Consider the following 18,822-nt stretch of genomic DNA (forward strand, 5'->3'; position numbering starts at 1 on the left):
ACCTGGCACCCTGATGACCTCTAGGGGATAGGTTATATAGGGGAAAGATCACGGTAGCTAATAGCGTTGAGATTATGAGCTCTGATTGGTCGGGGATATGGCAGGCAGCAGTTGATCATTGCATTAAGCCTTGATGTCATTCATGGTGTCATTCCGTCTGGTCTCCAGGGGATATGATCAGTAGGGTCTTTCCACCTTCTTGGGTCTGAAGCTGAAACACCACTGAGGTTGAGGTGTTGTTTTATTTTATTTTTAATTAAAGTTTATTGGGGTGACAATTGTTAGTAAAGTTTCAAAGGTTTCAGGTGTTCAATTCTGTAATATATCATCTGTATACCACATTGTGTGTTGACCACCCAAAGTCGGTTCTTCCATCACCATATATTTGATCCCCTTTACCCTCATCTCCCACCCCTCTGGCTTCCTATCCTCTGTAACCACTAAACTATTGTCTGTGTCTATGAGTTTTTGTTTTTTCATTTGTTTGTCTTGTTCCTTTGTTGTTTTCAGTTTTATATCCCAAATATGAGTGAAATCATATGGTTCTTTTTCTGTCTGACTTATTTCGCTTAGTGTTGTCATCTCAAGATCCACCCACGTTGTCACAAATTGTATTGTTTCATCTTTCCTTATGGCAGAATAGTATTCTAATGTGTAAATATACCATAGCGTCTTTATCTATTCATCTATCGAAGGACTCTTTGGTTGTTTCCATGTCTTGGCCACTGTAAATAAAGCTGCAATGAACATCAGAACACATATATCTTTGGATAAATGTTTTCAGATTTTTTTAGTAGATACCCAAGAGAGGGATTTCTGGGTCATATGGTAATTCTATTCTTAATTTTTTTGAGGAACCTCCGCACTGCCTTCCATAGCAGCTACACCAATCTGCTTTCCCACCAACAGTGTATGAGGGTTCCGTTTTCTCCACAGCCTCTCCAACACTTGTTATTGTTTGTCTTGTTGATGTTAGAATAGCCATTCTAACTGGTGTTAGGTGATATCTTATTATGGTTTTTATGTGTAGTTCTTTGATGATTAGTGATGAACATTTTTTCATATGTCTATTGGCCATTTGTATATCTTTGGAAAAATGTCTATTTAGGTCCTCTTCCAATTTTTTAATTGAATTGTTTGTTTTTTCTTGTTGAGTAGTATAAGTTCCTTATATATTTTGGATATTAACCCCTTATTGGAGGCATTATTTGCGAAAATCTCCTCCTACTCTGTTGGTTGCCCCTTAGTTGTCCATGGTTTCTTTTGCTATGCAGAAGCTTTTTAGTTTGATATAGTCCCATTCATTTATTTCAGCTTTTACTTCCCTTGCCTTTGAAGTCAAATTCATAAAATCCTCTTTGAATCCAAGGTCCATAATTTTAATATCTCTGTTTTTTTTTCTACGCAGTTTATTATTTCAGGTCTTATGTTTAGGTCTTTGATCCATTTTGAGTTAATTTTGGTACATGGTGACAGATAGCAGTCAGTTCATTCTTTCATCAGATTAGTATAGAACCACAAAAGACCTCAAGTAGCCAAAGCAATCCTAAGAAAAAAGAACAATGTTGGAGGTATTCAATTGACTTCAGGTACTGAAGTCAGGTACTTCCTGACTTCAGCTTGTACTACAGGCCAACAATAATCAAAACAGTACAATATTGGCAGAAAAACAGACATACAGACCAATGGAATAGAATCAAGAACTCAGAAATAAACCCACATAAATATGAACAGACAATTTTCGACAAAGAAACCAAAAATGTACAATGGAGAAAAGACAGCCTCTTCAATAGGTGCTGGAGATGTTATTTTTAGTTTAACCAAAACTCCGTTTCTGTGGTCCACAGACCGGAAACTTTGTTTCTAAGACTGTTTGGTACTGACCCAAATCTTATGTCCTATGGCCTTAATGATTGAGTGGTCCTGCAGTACGTGCAAATGTGGATGGATAACGAAAGAAAAGAAGCAAGTGAGTACAAGGCCAGTTTGAATCAAGGAGAAAGAAAAGAGAAAAAGTCTTTTGAAAGAAGTGAAGTTTTCTCATGCTTACAATAGTACTTTGAAGCAGAGAAGAAGGGCGCCTACCTTATTTTGTGTGGAGGTGAGAGAGTGAAAGTTTCTTGGGAGAGACAAATCATGAATGAGTCATTATGTTTAGGGCAAGAGGAGTTTTTAGTCAGAGGAAACAACATGTGAGCAAAGCCGTGGAGTGAAGACAGAATAGAATACAGCATGGGGGACCTGGGTGTGGAGAGAGAGTAATAAAAATAAGCTGGGGTTTTAATGATAGTCTAGGAGGGGTTTATATATTATGCTTAGAAATTGGGATTTTTGTCTTAAAGGGATTGAATACATATTGAAGGATGTAAATAGAAATGCTGTTCCAATTTCATATACATCATGTATTTTTTAAATTTTAAATAATGATGAAAATAACAGCTAGCATTTATGTAGCATCTATTAGTGGTTACTAGGCCCGGTGCAGAATAACTAATATCCAGAAAAATAGAGTAAGGCGTTGTGGAAAGTTTTATCAAATGTTTTCTGGGTTGACCAGGCAATAATTTTTGGAACAAGAACTGAAATTTATACCTGAGTTCATGTCCTTTCCATTGTACTATCTGCATCCTGAATTAGAATCCAGGTTTAGTAGTTAAACTCCACCACCTCCTTACTGTGCTTTTTTGGTTTTTGACCTTCAAAATTATTTTATATTAATTTCAGGTGTGCAGTATAGTGGTTAGACATCTACATAATTTAAGAGGTGATCCCTCAGGCTAGTCTAGTACCCACTCGCACATAGTCATTACCATATTATTGACTGTATTCTCTATGCTTTTCTTTACATCCCCATGACTGTTTTATAACTACCAATTTGTACTTCTTAATCCCTTCACCTTTTTCACTCTGCCTCCTATTCCTCTCCCATCTATCACCCCAAAAGATCTAGTACCCATCTGACCATACATACTTACTACCATATTATTGACTGTATTCCTTATGCTATACTTTACATCCCCATGGCTACTGTGTGACAACCAATTTTTCCTTAATCCCTTTCCCTTTCTCACCCACCCGCAAACCCACTCTCATTTGGCAACCATCAAAATCTTCTCTGTTTATATGAGTTTGTTTCTGTTTTGTTTGCTTGTTTATTTTGTTCTTTAGATTCCACTTATAAGTGAAATTGTATGACATTATATTTTGCTGTCTGACTTACTCCACTCAGTACAATACCTTCTAAATCCATCCATGTTGTTGCATATGGCAAGATTGCATTCTTTTTTACAGGTAATATTCCATTGCATACACACACACACACACACATATATGTATATATAAATGTATATATACATATACATAAATATATATATATATATTTATATATATATATATATATAATCTCTCACCTCTTTTTTATCCATTCATCCATCATTCAGGGACATCCAAGTTGCCTTCATATCTTGGCTTAAGAAAATAATGCTGCAATTAATATATGGATGAGTATGTCCCCTTGAAGTAGTATTTTGAGTTTGTTCAGATAAATACCCAGAAGTGAGATTACTAGGTCCTTCTGTGTCTCTTGTTATAGCCTTTGTTTTAAAGTCAATTTTCTCTGGCATAAGTATTGCTACCTCAGCTTTTTCTTTCTTTATTTTCTTTTTATTTCCATTTTCATGAAATAACTTTTTCCATCCCTTTACTTTCAGTTTATGTGTGTCTGTTGATCTGAAGTGAGTCTCTGGTAAGCAGCATAAAAAAATCTTATTTTCTTATCCATTCAGTCTACCTTTCTTTTGATTGCAGCATTTAATCAATATTTTTTTAAAGTAATTGTTGATAGATATGTAGGTATTACCATTTTATTATTCATTTTGCGTATGTATGTATTTGTTTGTTTATTTTTCTGTCTTAAAGAAGTCCCTCTAAGATTTCTTGTAATACTGGTTTGGTGGTGATGAACTCCTTTAGCTTTTTCTTGTCTGGGAAGCTCATCTGTCCTTTGATTCTAAATGATACCTTTGCTGGGTAATTTTGGTTGTAGGTCCTTGATTTTCATTGCTTTGAAGATTCCCTGCCAATCCCTTCTGGCCTGTAAAGTTTGCATTGAGAAATCAGCTGATAGTCTTATGGAAGCTCCCTTGTAGGTAACTGCTTTTCTCTTGCTGCTTTTAAGATTCATTCTTTCCTTTTAACCTTTGGCATTTTAACTATAATGTGTCTTGGTGTGGGCGTATTTGGGTTTATCTTGTTTTTGACTCTCTGTGCTTCCTGGGCTAATATACCTATTTCTTTCTCCAGGTTAGGGGATTTTTCAGTCATTATTTCTTCAAATACGTTTTCAATTTTTTGCTCTCTCTCTTCTTTTTCTGGTGCACCTATAATGCAAATGTTGGTATGCTTGATATTGTCCCAGAGACCCCTTAAATTGTTCTCATTTTCGGGATTTCTTTTTTCTGTTTTGATTAGCTATTTTCTGCTACCTTATCTTCTTAATCACTGAATCCAACCTCTGGTTTATTTAATCTACTGTTGATTCCATGTAATATATTCTTCATTTCCATTATTTTACTCTTTATTTCTGACTCGTTCTTTTTTATATGTTCTCTCCCCATTTTTATGTTTCTTGTCTCTTTGTTGAAATTCTCCATGAGATTATTCAGCATCCTTATAACCAGAATTTGGAACTCTGTATCTGCCAGATTGCTTGCCTACATTTTCTTTTTAGTTCTTTTTCTGGATCTTTGTTCAGTTTTTTTCATTTGGGACATGTTTGTCTTCCCATTTTGGCTGCCTCCATGTGTTTGTTTGTAAGTATTAGGTAGGGCTGCTATGTCACCTGGTCTTAGTAGAGTGGCCTTGTGTAGTAAGTGTGCTGTGGGAAACAGTGGTGCATTCTTCCTGGTCACCTGAGTCATGCACTCCTAGGGTGTCCCTTGAGTGGGTTCTTTGTGCCCTCCTCTTATAATTAAGGCTTCTTTGCTATTTGCATGTCAGTGGGAGGGATTAACCCTTGGGCTCTCTGGTTGTGAGGATTGGCTATGACTACAATGGAGGAGTTGTGATGCAGGGCCTGACCCTACAGAGCAAGATCTGCCATAACAGGGCTCTGGTGCCTGTCAACCCACCCCTTGGATGTGTTGTCCTTGGAGGTGGCTGGGTGATACTCCAGCTTGTTTCAAATCTGGTCACTGGGTACGCCAGGGAGGGGAACTGCTGCAGGTCAAGTTCCTCCATAGTCTGTGTCCCACCAGGGCCACCTGGCAAGAGCCACAAAGCAATTTGCTGATGGCCAGAGCCTGCACTGTGCTTGGAGGTGCCTCAAGAGGCCAAGCTGTGAACCAAGGCTGGCTGCTGCTAGTGCTGGGCTTAGGGCTGCTCAGCCAGAGGTACAGGACATGTGCAAGCCAGATGCTGCTTCTCTGGGTTCTGTAAACCTTTGAGAGACCCTAGGAAAATCAGCAGCATGAGCCAAGACAGGTCATTTATACTGAAAAGTCACTGGAAGCAGCTTGGGTGTGACTGAAAGTTGGGTGGAGCAGGGCCTCTGAATTACAAGTGGCCAGCATATGGGGTCAGCCAGTATGATGGAGACTCAGAATGGCAGCTATCGTCATCTGCACGTGGGGAAGGGAGAAGGCTCAACAAAGAAACAATGGCTTCCACCAGCTCTTCCTTCTGAAAGAAAGCTGCCCCTCCAGACCTAATCCTGAATCTAGGCAGCTCAGTTTCCCATCCCCCTGCCCCATATATCCCTGTTGCTTCTCCAGCTGCTGTCCTACTGCTGGAGCTCACAGCTAGTGAGTCCATTGGTGAGTAAATCCATGTATGGTCCCTTTCCAAGGAGCACCTGGGTCTCCAGCCAACCTAAGTCTCACTCAGCCACAATCTCCACTGGTTTTCACAACCAGAAATTATGGGGACTTCTCTCCCTGGTACTGAAAGCCTGGGCTAGGGAGCCTGGTATGGCACTGGGACCCCTTGCAGCTTTGGGTGGAATAGGGACCTCTACAGCTGAGATATCCCTCCCAAATTTTAATGGATACATGCAGCTGTGAGACCAGCCTGTTCTACATCTCTGCCCCTCCTATTAGTTTCAAGGTGGCTTCTTCTGTATGTCCTTAGTTGTAGCACTTCAGTTCAACTAAACTTCAAGTGATTCTCAATGGTTGTTCTGCAGTTTAGTTGTAATTTTGATGTGGTTGTGAGAGGAGATAAGTGCAGTGTATATCTACTTCACCATCTTGACCGGAACTCATCTACTGTGTTATTCTTGATGCTTGCACTGGCACGGGTCTTTGAGCTGGATAGAACTCAAGACCATTGCCGATTGTCACAAAATGATTGAGAAGGTAAATGCTCTGCTAGTATCATATGCCATATGTATGCACATCACGTCCCTATAGTATTTATATGTTTTTATTATATAACTTCTTTGTTTCATGTAAAAATATTTCTTTGAGGACAAGAAAAGTGGCTTATTTTCTTTCATAAGAAAGCAATCCAAAAATTATTTATACTCTACCAGGCAGTATTCTAGGCAGTTCACTTAAAAAATAATAATAATTCTAGGGTAGCTGGTTTGTTAAGTGGTTAGAGCACAGTGCTCATAACACCAAGGTCACTGGTTCGATTCCCACATGGACCAGCAGTTGCACCCTCCACAACTAGATAAAAAAAAAAAAAAAACAACCCACAATGACTTGACTTGAAGCTGAGCTGTGCCCCCCACAACTAGATTGAAAAAACGACTCGAAATGGAGCTGATGGATCCTGGAAAAACACACTGTTCCCCAAGATTCCCCAATAACATTTGAAAAAAAAAATTCTCAATTTAACCCTGTGAAGTATGTATTGAGGTACAAAGGGGTCCAAATTGTCTAAGGTCACTCATCAAGTAAGTGATATGATTGCAGGCCTGTATGAATCTGTACTGTACTCTCATGTTTATTTTTCCATGTGTGGCACATGGTAAGCACTCCACAATTATTTGTTGATGAATGAACAAATTAATTAATTAATCATCATATTTTGGAAATAAACAGCTTTTAAGTGGTCATTCTCTAAAACAATGTTGTTCAGGTGATTTTTGTAACATCTAAACACACAAATGATTTAAATTAAATGCTGGTAAAAATGAGCTTATAGTATGCAAACAATATTGTGCTTGGAGTCTGAGCCTATATTTTATCTAATAATCAGACCAAATGAATGCTCTAATTACCAGCATTCATTTTTCTTAGGCATATTCTGGTTATAAGGTGTTCTAATCACCAGTCCTAAACAGCCTAGAATGCTCTGTACTATCATTGAGTCAGAGTCTCTTTACAGCACCTGGTGGTGTCTGCAGGCGTGTGCTGGGAACAAGTAAAACTCTGCTGCAGACATAGGAGTGCTATCTCATAGCCTTTCCATTCATCACTCACTCACTCTGAAACGTCGTTCCTTTAATTTTTCCTGTTGTGTTTTGTTTTGCTTCATTTTTAGCCCACCTCTATCCACCTCCATATCTCTACATTTTTCTGGGCCTCTAACCTCTTTGGTTTGGATTCATCATCTACATGTGAAGCCAGCACAGCCTCTGCATCACACTATTAAATGTTTTCCATGTTCTCCACAAGTACAAGGAACTCCACAACAAAGCTGACCCTGGGTGGGGGTCAATTTTCATCTTGCCTCCATTATCATAGCAGAGGAACCGTATTTGTAAAACCTTTTTTAAAAAATTATATATTCCCATTTAGCTCACTATCTCTATCAACATGCTATAGATGCTGTAAGAATTAGTATAATACATGGAATCAAAGCATCTGTGTTTAGTAGGAACTCTGCAACTGATATTCACACTGACTCACCTAAACATGGACTTTTTTGTCTCTCTAAAATGAAGCAAGCAATGCCTGCTTTACCTGTCCACAGGTACTGGTTGGCTCAAATGATATATGTATGGTCACAATGAAAGCATCTTTTAGGAATAAGCTTCAAAATTAGAACATTCAAGTATATTACTCATGGATAAGAATTTAAGCAGGGCCATCTTTTAGATACAGAAAATACTTCTTTTGTTAACGTGATACATGTCAAAGTCCTTGTTGGTCCAACATAGAATTAAATACAATAATAAGTATAGGTTAAAAAGAAGAGTAATGGAGGTGCTCCCATGTTAAATTTCTTTAAAGATGTTTTACTTATAGATCTTTTGAAGCCAAATATATATTCAGTACCTCTCACTACTCACTGGAATTACGCTTAACTTAATAGGAACATTGAGACCTGAAAGCACTTACCAAGTTTCTTTTCTTTTTTTTTTTTTATTAAATTTATTGGGGTGACAATTGTTAGTAAATTTACATAGATTTCAGGTGTACAATTCTGTATTACATCGTCTATAAATCCCATTGTGTGTTCACCACCCAGAAGGTTTCTTTTTTAATTGATAAAAACACTGAATATAATTTTATACTAGTATGTGTATATTTACAAATTTCTCTTTAACATAGTATAACTTACCTTTTCCTTTTTATTAAATGTAGACCATTATTTAAAAGGGAGTTATTATTAAATAAAGACTGAAAATTCTAATAGCTGGAGTTCAAGTTTTATAGCTTAGAGTTTAGTGGCGCAACGCTTGGTAAATAAGCACCTCCTTGAGCCTTTTAAATAGTATTTGAGCTGAGTTAAGTTTATGATTTAGCTATAAAATTATAATTTGGTTCTGAAGAGAAAACCTCATTTTAGTGGCACTCAACAAACTAATGTAGTGACCCTAAATCCCAACCTAACTGTTTAGTTATTACAACATACCACTATGAAGACTATTAACAGGCCTAATTAAAGCATCAATCATCTATCAGAACTTCAATAACCCTATAATAACTCTTTTTATGGCATTTTTAGAAATTTGCTCTAATGCATGGGGGCCATATACAAATAAATTGGATATTAGAAGCCCTGATAAGATGAGGCCATTTGGCAAGCATTCCCAACCCCTGCACTTTCATAAGCTCACTGGGAACAGACTGAGTACCTTCTGAGAAGGCCAGAGTGAAGTCTATACTGCCAGGTTTTTAGACTCATGTAGACATTCAAAGAGAATAATATGGGTCATTGGGCATTTCCAGGTTTATAGACTCTTTTCTATTCAGGCTGCACTATGCAGAAGAGCCACCTATGTGGAACAAATCACCTACACTATAGCCACTTTGTAAGCAGCTGTGTGGGCAAACTTTCTGAAGAGTACATTAATGCTTTTGACCTACTGTGTTAATGGACCTGACTTTCTCAACTGAGTATCGCTGATAAATCAAGTACACTTTAGCAAAACAGGTTTAAGGGCAGGGCATTATTTGGGAAATCTCTGTGAAGTCACATACTTTCATTTATCCTAATGTAGGTTTTTAGTATCTTCTAACTGATTTGTAAGTTGCAAAGTTCACAAATCAACACATATCTCCCAGTGAAATTACTCCGGCATCCTGCTTCATGGGTCAGCAGTGTGTCAGTGAGGAAGGAGGAGACAGTTTGACAGTTAATGGCTGTACTGGAAGAATACCAATTTCTAAATCCCCAGAGAACATAAATTTCATGACTGGGCAGGTGTTGGGGTAAGGAGATGGGAGGAAGGTAATGATGAGGATATGATTGACATAGTGAAGAGACAATGCCTAACCTGGTACTACCAATAGACTGCCAGCCTGAGGCCTCCCTTTGCATCCTGCTAGAAAAGAAATACATTGTAAGATGTGAGAGGAAGGACCATAAATCCTCCTAAAATAGTATTCCAAAAGTTGGTCACTCGGTTTGTGTTTCTTACATAAGTCATTCATTTAAATTAAAAAGAGTATATTGAAGCTCTTAAAATATAAAGGTGTTAGCACTTGAGGGCCAATCTTTTAAAACATGTTTAGGTCTTTACACATTTGAGAGATTTAATTATGTTTTGAAGAAAAAAAGTCCATGAAGACATGAGACAGGCATAGATCAGTGTTGAAAGAGGAAATGGGCTGGGGTTATTGGAAGAGATATGCAAATATTGATATTAGGCAAATATGGGTGAGGCAGATTTAATATAGACAACTAAGGAGTGAAATGACCGCTTTCCTAGAGAGACCTTCAAAATGAGCAGGATAAGGGATGATGATTTTGAGAGAAAGGGATGCTAATGATTCTTTTTCTGCTTACTTAACTTAACTGCTATCACAAGCAAATCCCCTAAAATATGAAGGCTCAAGCATGACAGTTCATTTCTTAAACACATTACGGCTAAAATGGTTTCTCTTAATTGGCAGGCAGCTTTCCTCCAATTGATAATTTAGAGACTTGGGTTTCTTCTATCTCATGGTTTCATCATCTTTGAACATATGACTTCCAAGGTTAACAAGCCTATCTACATCAAGTTGGTGGAAAGGGAAAGATGTATTAGACACATCTAACTGCAAAGGATTCTGGGAAATGGGCTTAGTGAACACTAACTGATCTCTGATACCGTGGCATTTTCTTGGTCCTGGCTGTCTGTCTCACAGTTCCAGCACACTAAAATGGGTCACAATAAGGCAGAAAGAGATGCATATAGAAGTGAGTGACAAAAAGAGGAGTTTTTATTGTTCAACTTCGGTAAAAATTTAAAAAAATAATTGCCAGTTAGTGTAGGGGAAATTGATATTTGAGTAAAGAGGGATGGCAAAATCAGATTGGAGTTTTCCGCTTTGTTGATATTCATATTGTTATTATGCGTGGAACTAGGGCCACCTAATTCTATTGCATAAGTAGAGTATGGGAAAACAATCTTGGTTCTCCTGGTCTTCCCCCTTGTCGACAACTATGTTGAATTCATCAGTAATCAAAGTTATCCAGTGGTTTTCCCAGTTAAAACACCAAAATATTAAGTCTATTTTTATCCTAATCCAAAATGTCATGGAGGTTATGTGGAATTCTTTAATTTACTTCTCAGTTGGATAACTCAGCAAGGATGTGGGCTCAGCAGTGTATACTAATTGTAATTGTCTTTAAAGACTGAATGACAATCTGAAAAAATATGATCACCAAAGTACACACAGAGAGAGAGATAGTCAAACTATATGTTCATAAAGGTTTTCTTTCTCTCTCTCTTTTTTTAATGCTCTGTGCTGACTGCAACCCCAAGTTCACATATTTGCTTCTAGCAAAATAATTTTTGAAAATTGTCAAGTCTGATGTTGGGATCTCAGATATGGTCAATAGTTCCACAATATGCACCCAGTATCTTGATTTAAGATTCCTAAACCCTTGTCTCCACAAGCTTTAGGTTTTCCTGGGATTGAGAGCTATACCAGAACACCAGAGACATGATACAATGTAATTATTTGCTGGAAGAAACAATGGGAAAATAACATTTTTACTATGGTTAATTCATTTTCCTTGTTAATAAAAATTGTTTTCGGTTGATGTTGTTTTTCTTGAGTATTCACTCTTTATAGTGGGATATCGTTACTGCTGAGTAATGTCTGATCAGTGCCTAATGGTGCATCCCTAAATGCTTGTGGAATCATTATTGTAAAGCTGATCATTAGAGCGTGAGGATCATCATTAATTTTAAACCAAAGCCAAAAAGAGCATGAAATGTCCACAATGATGATCAGCTTCTTAAAAAAAGAAAAATGTGAGGATAATTGGGTAGATTTCTTAAACTTGCTCAGTCAATTTTAAAAGAGAAATATTGTTGGCATTTTTCTCATTCTTCTTCATAAGGGATGCGTCTATGCTCATAGCATAAGGGAAATCATCACAGCTTTGTCACAGTGAGTGGTCAGAAGGCATAAACCAGAACTCCAGCATTATCCAGCAGCTGTCAATTCCATTTAAGCGACCAACAGGTCCATCCTCACCTGGCCACTTTCTGGGTAACCTTTTGTGAACTACACACTTACTAATTGGGAAAAACTGGAAGGACTCTTCTCCAAAATAATTTCAGGAGTTGACTTAACATGAAATGGTAAGCCAGTCTCATTAACATTGTTTAAGAATGAAATTTTTCTCATATTTAGAGAAGTAGTTTAGATTTTGAGGAATTTGTAGTGTAGAATCTTGCTTTAGAGTTGAAAGAGTGCATTTTCCTGCCATTGCACAGTCTGCAATTTGGTACAGCATGCACATGGATAAGTTAATTGCTTTTACTGGCTATCATTAAGTAAAAAGAAAAGCATTTATACCTCAATGCCAGATTTTTCAGTCTCACCTTCTGGAAAAAGGGACTTTTGTCATTTCTTTCCTTGTGGAAGAGCGTGTCAATTAGGAATTTTAATTGTATAAGTAGCAGAGACACCACCACTCCTGCCAAAAAAAAAAAAAAAAAAAGCAGTTTAAACAAATGAGGGAATTTATGTTTCCCTCTAGTAGTAAATCTCAGGAATATAGGTTATCCAGTACAGGTACCATGCTTCATGTTGTTATGCATAATTCAGGCCACTAACTCTCATATTCATTCTCGTGAATTCATTGCTGTGCCTGCAACCATCACAATCTGAGTTTCAGGATAGTGGAAATACCAAGGTCAAGTATAAAAGCTGATACATCCATAAAGCATGCCACTATTACACAGAAACTTCCTGCAAACTCTGCCCAACAACTTCCAGTAATATCACACAGGTCAGAAGTCCATCTCATGGACTTCAATACCTCAGATGGGACTGATAAATGTTCCTTCTAAACTGGGCACATTGACAGTTATGTTGTTCAGGTAAAAATAGAGAATTAATATTAATAAGCAGCTGGTGGTCTTTGTCCCAGAAGGACTGGGAGAGAAATTTCTGCTCTGCTTCCTCTGCTCTGCTTCATCACCCACTGTCAATCCATCTCCCAAAGATGGAGGACTGTGTGGGGACAGAGCCCCAGAAAGCAGTTTCCAGGCTCTCGGCCTCCCATAGAAAGGTGACAGCTCCCATAGAAATGGCCATCAACTGTGATTGGATGGCCATCAGCTGTGGCTAGTTGGCCATCAGGTGTAACCAGTGAGCCATTGGCCACTAATACAACTGCCATGGCTATGCTAGCAGGAAAATGGGGGATAGCAAGGAGATGGTGGCTGAGCTAGCAAGAGTGGATTGCAGAGAGGCGGATGCTGCCAGCGAGAATATAGTGGTATGACTCCCCTATCTATGGCTCCTTGAGTGTTCCTTTTTGGCCTCTGTCGTGTGGGGCAGCATATGGGATCTCAGCTCCCGCTCCGCACATAAGAATGCAGATTATGGATAGGCCAAAAAGAAACACCCACGGAGCCATACGTAGGGAAGCCATACTACTATATTCTCACTGGCAGCTGGGTTGGAGACACAGGAAACAGGGGCCACACGACCTGCAACCTGCTGTCCACTTCTCTGCAATTTGTAACCTGCACTCCACCGTGCTAGCTGCAATATGCTCTTGCTAACTCAGCCACCACCTTCTTGCTAGCTCCCATTTTTCTGCTAGCATAGTCATAGCGGTTATATTAGTGCCCAATGGCTCACTGGGTACAGCTGACGGCCAACTAGCCACAGATGATGGCCAGCCAATCACAGTTGATGGCCATTTACTACCTGAGCCAGTACTTTTCTATGTGAGGCCGAGAGCCTGGAAACTGCTCTCTGGGGCTCTGTCCCCACAGCCTCACCATATCCTGCGTTCTTATGTGGGGAGTGGGAGCAGAGACCCCGCAGGAGACCCTGCACGATAACTGGCCAAACTGATTGATCAGAGATTAAAGTGAACTGCGTCCTGTCTTACTAGAAGGTAGAACTGGTGATCCTTAAAGATGCAGACTTGCTTCTTGAATCCTCTCATGTGTCCTTCGCCAAACTAATGGACCTCGATGCATATACTTCATTAGTCAGAACTCCAAATGGGAGGAGTGGGGTGAGAGCCATCACCAAGCCCCCAGAGAAAGCAGCTGATGCCTTGGTAAAATATTGAAATTTGCGTGATATAGTGTGTTGTCTGCTTCCTAGTTTGTCTGTCTCTCTTCCTACCTTTTAACACACTCCTTTTTCTGTCTTCAGATACCCAAAGTCTTCTCCTGATCTCTCCGATCAAGAAAGCTTTTCCAGCTGGTTCCTCTGGGCGGTGTTGTTGGCCTCTGGCCTGTGCCAGCCCTACAGGTTCCTCCCTGTTCTATGAGAGCACTTAGCCACTGTGCCACCACGTCCTAATTATTCGCCTTTTTCCTCCACTAAATGGGTAGCTCCTTAAGGACAAGGGCTGTCGTGCAGTGCTTCTGGCGGGGTCTCTGGTCCTGCTCCCCACATAAGAACGCAGGACATGGTGAGGCCAAAAAGTAACACCCATGGAGTCATAAGTAGGGGAGTCATATCACTATATTCTCGCCAGCGACATCCGCCTCTCTGCAATCCGCTCTTGCTAGCTCAGCCACAATCTCCTTGCTAGCCCCCATTTTTTTCTGCTAGCGTAGCCACAGCAGTTATATTAGTGGCCAATGGCTTATGGGTTACAGCTGATGGCCAACTAGCCACAGCTGAAGGCCATCCAATCACAGTTGATGGCCATTTACTACCTGAGCCAGCACCTTTCTATGTGAGGCCGAGAGCCTGGAAACTGCTTCTTGGGGCTTTGTCCCCACAAGGGCCATGGTTAGACTCTTTGAATCTTCAGGGACTAGCATAATATTGGTGTATGGCCCTCAATTAGTGGTAATGTTGTTAATGGTAATTAGTTATTTTTCAATATAGAGATGGAAATTAATAGCACTGGATTGTAAGTCCTAATAAGGTCAAAGAATTATCTTTCATAAGAGGTTTGGAAACTCAGAATAAGTCAACATCTTTATTTGTAGCAAGGGTTCATAAAGTATGTATGAGGGAGACCTATGGCAGTGGATTTTAAACAGAGCTGTCTATCAGAGTCACATAGGCCCTCTCCTACCTTCAACACTCAGATTTCTATTCAATAGACTTGGATAACTGAGTCTTTTGTATTTTTATAAGTGTCCCCCAGGGATTCCACTTCACAAACTAGATTGAATTGGTCTGTAGAGATAAGCAGTGGCCCACAGATTTTCCTCCCCTGCTTTCCTCCCTTGTGAGGGCTCCACTGTAGTCAACATTACTTGTGCAGGAGTTCTCAGTGTTGGCTAGTAGAATCACATGGGAAGCTTCCAAAACCCTAGATGGCCAGATTACACTCAAGAGAATTAAACTGGAATCTCAGGAAGAGGTCCAGTCACCAGCACATTTTAAAGCTCTTTGGGACATTCGAATGTTTAGCCAAAGTTGAGAATCAATGACATACAGAGATTCTGTAAGAATTTTCACTCACTGCTGGAAAACATCAACAAAGTAAAATACTAACTCCTGAGTCATTCAAGGCACTTCACAAAATGATTTATTACCCGAATGAAGGAAACCTCTGCTCTCCTCACAGTGGACATCATTTCCTAAATACATGTGGCATTTCCAAATCTGAAATGTTGTTCTTGTTGGCTGTGACACTTTGTTTAAATAAAACTCTTCTGCTATATTTTCTAATATGTCGCCTACTGCATAAAATCTCCAATCATCACAGCTGTAGACATTTTCTATTGTCTGAGTACAAAATACTTCCAATCATTCTTATGGGACTTACTACTTTCTTCTTTGTAGTGTAGCTGTTGTGCGAGTCAACCTGTGGGGTCTCAGCTCCCACTGCCCACATAAGAACGCAGGACATGGCTAGGCCAAAAAGGAACACCCACAAAGCCATAGATAGGGGAGCCATACCACTACAGTCTCACTGGAGGTTGGATCCACATGACATGCAACCTGCTGTCTGCTTCTCTGCCTGCCACCCAACTGACTCGCTAGCTGCAACCCGCAGTGCTAACAGCAATCCATGCTTGTCAGCCACCATCTTCTTGCTAGCCCCCATTTTCTGCTAGCATAGCCACAGCAGTTATATTAGTGGCCAGTGGCTCACTGGTTACAGCTGATTGCCAACTAGCCACAGCTGATGGCCATCCAATCACAGTTGATAGCCAATTACTACTCTAGTGAGCACCTTTCCATGTGAGGGCGAGAGCCTGGAAACTGCACTGCTGGCTCTGTCCCCACAGTAGCTATTATTTATTTATAGCTTGTGTCATGCAGGGTGTCATACAGGGTGGCATGAAGGATCTCTGGTCCCGATTCCCCACATAAGAACCCAGGACATGGTGTGGCCAAAAAGGAACACCCACAGAGCCATAGATAGGGGAGTCATATCACTATATTCTCTCTGGTGGCTGGGTTGGAGACACAGGGAACAGGAGCCACACTATTCGCAAACTGCCATTCACTTCTCTGCCAACCAACCAACTCCACTTGCTAACTGCAATCAGCTTTTGCTAGCTCAGACACCATCTTCTTGCTAGCCCCCATTTGCTGCTAGCGTAGCCACAGCAGTTATATTAGTGGCCAATGGCTCACTGATTATAGCTGACAGTCAACTAGCCACAGCTCATGGCCATCCAATCACAGTTGATGGCCATTTACTACCTGAGCCAGCACCTTTCCACGTGAGGCCTGGAAACTGCAATCCTGGCTCTGTCTCCATAGCTTGTCTTCATTAATAGATTAAGTGTTCCTTGTTTTAACAAAGCTTATTTATTTTTATATCTCCCCAACCATAATGCTATCTTATGACCTTGTCTATTGAAGCTTCTGGATAATTATTTTTAATAATTGAATATTGAATTAACTAATTAATTAATTAAAATATCCTCTGAATAGAGTTGCATGCTTATATTAGAAAAACAATAGTACTATTGTTTTATAAGGTATTTACATCTCTTTACTCTCTTAAATGCATAACTGAAAACTGAATCAAATGCTAGCCTTCTGGAAGGAAATCATTGGGTAGCAATGGCATAAAATTGAGACTGTTTTCACATTCAAGTCCCTCATAGTCAAATGGAACTTGTAGGCAACATGAATTAGCTGTGAGAAACTTTTAAATATGAATGTACTTGGAGTATTTATGCAACAGTAATGGAAACTTAATGTTGACTTTTAGATAGGATTAATATGGGAGTATTAAATGCACCATATTACGAAAAGTGAGATGTGTTGTGGTAGGAACTTTGGGACTGTCATGTGAATATAATATCTAGGGGCCAGATTTTTTTCTAATAAAATATGTTTCTTACATTATAGTGAGTGACAACTGGAAAATATGGCATGAAATACACTTTATGTAATCACTACAGAACCAGTGGTACAGGTAAATAAAACTCTTTGGCGTAGGAAAAATAATTTTGAAAAACTTAAGTCCTTATAGAAAACTACAGTTTAGGAAACAGATTTCATATGAACCTATTAGAAAACCACACACATACACACACACACACACGCACATACACACACACGCACACACACACACATTTGAACCAAAAAGGTTCAATAAATATAGATACAATACACTTTAAATTACTTAAACTGTGTGGCATTCTAGTCAATTTCTGTTTTTTTTTGCTCATACATTCTTTATCACTTTTGGTTTAAGGTAAATTGTTTTTTTCTTTATATAATATACATTTTCAGTGGTTACCTAGTAGATTTCTGGGAGTGGTTCTTCATCCAAATATAAAATCCCTTTTTTCATAAGAAAATATTATGAATGCATATTGGATTTTAGAACATTCCCCAAAGTGAAAAATTTTCCAAACTCTTCCTACTAACAATATCTCAATATCTGATGTGGCTATACTATTCAGGTTTCAAAAATAATTTTGTAATATTTTCAATAATAGCTCCTCATCATCAAGTTTTACCATTCCTTTCCATTTCTTGTCTTTACCACGTCAATTTTTTAAATTTCTAATAATTTCTAGCTAATGTTACTTTATTTATTTTAAATTTTGAATTCTTCCACCAGAGCCACATGTTCAAGAACTTTGTAAAAGAAGTATCCCATGGTTGGGAAAAGGTTTCTGAAACTACTGTATTCCTACATGAAATCTCAGGTCTATGGGTAAAATTAGGCAAAATTCTAGCCTTAATTCCATTTCTGATGGATCATGATTCCACCATAAATAGAACCCACTATTTTCCTAAAATTCTTATAGAGAACATTTTTTAAATTTCTTTTTTGTGTTTTTGCTTTCCATGAGTTATTTCAAGTCTTGTTGGTATGTGGCTTAGGACTTAGCAAGGAATACTGTATACAATTTGTGAAAAACTGAGATACCTTAGTATATAATATTTGTTATTATAAAATGGTTTTCTGTAGTTGAGATTTTATTGATTGATTCTTACAGGTCCTGTTGACAAATAGAGGACCCCAATATTCCTCGACAGGATAATACACTTTGCTGTTGTTTTAATTTTAGCAAAACCCATAAGAAATATGAGGAAGGAATGTAAGGGGTCCAACAGAAACACTGGATTACTCCAATAAGAGAGAGTACAGAAAGCTTAGTAGGATATATTACTTTCATATCTTTCCTGCCAATAGACAGAAATATACAAGTGATACTAATGCCCTGACAAACAAAGTGTTTTATAAGCATTACAGAAACTAGAGTTCTAGTTTCAAATGTTTTGCTGATGCTTCGTGGTTATATAGGATTAACTGGGAGTGATCTCTTCCCAGGATTCAGAACAGAACAGTTTCATGCCCACGGCATTCAAATTGAAGTCAACGCACTTTTTCTGCATTCTTTGTAGCAGGCAGTGAGTAGGAAAATAACAAAAATGGTGTCATTAAAATGTCCTTTATTTTCTTTCTCAATTTATTATAAAGGTAGCTTGGTAGAGGAGAGGATGCCCTACGAAATATTTTTGTATCATTCTTTGTTCTCATGATGTTATCTCAACAAACTGATTCTAGTATGGACAGAAA

The sequence above is a fragment of the Rhinolophus hipposideros genome, assembly GCF_964194185.1.
Source record: "Rhinolophus hipposideros genome assembly, chromosome: 6".
In the NCBI taxonomy this organism is placed as follows: domain Eukaryota; kingdom Metazoa; phylum Chordata; class Mammalia; order Chiroptera; family Rhinolophidae; genus Rhinolophus; species Rhinolophus hipposideros.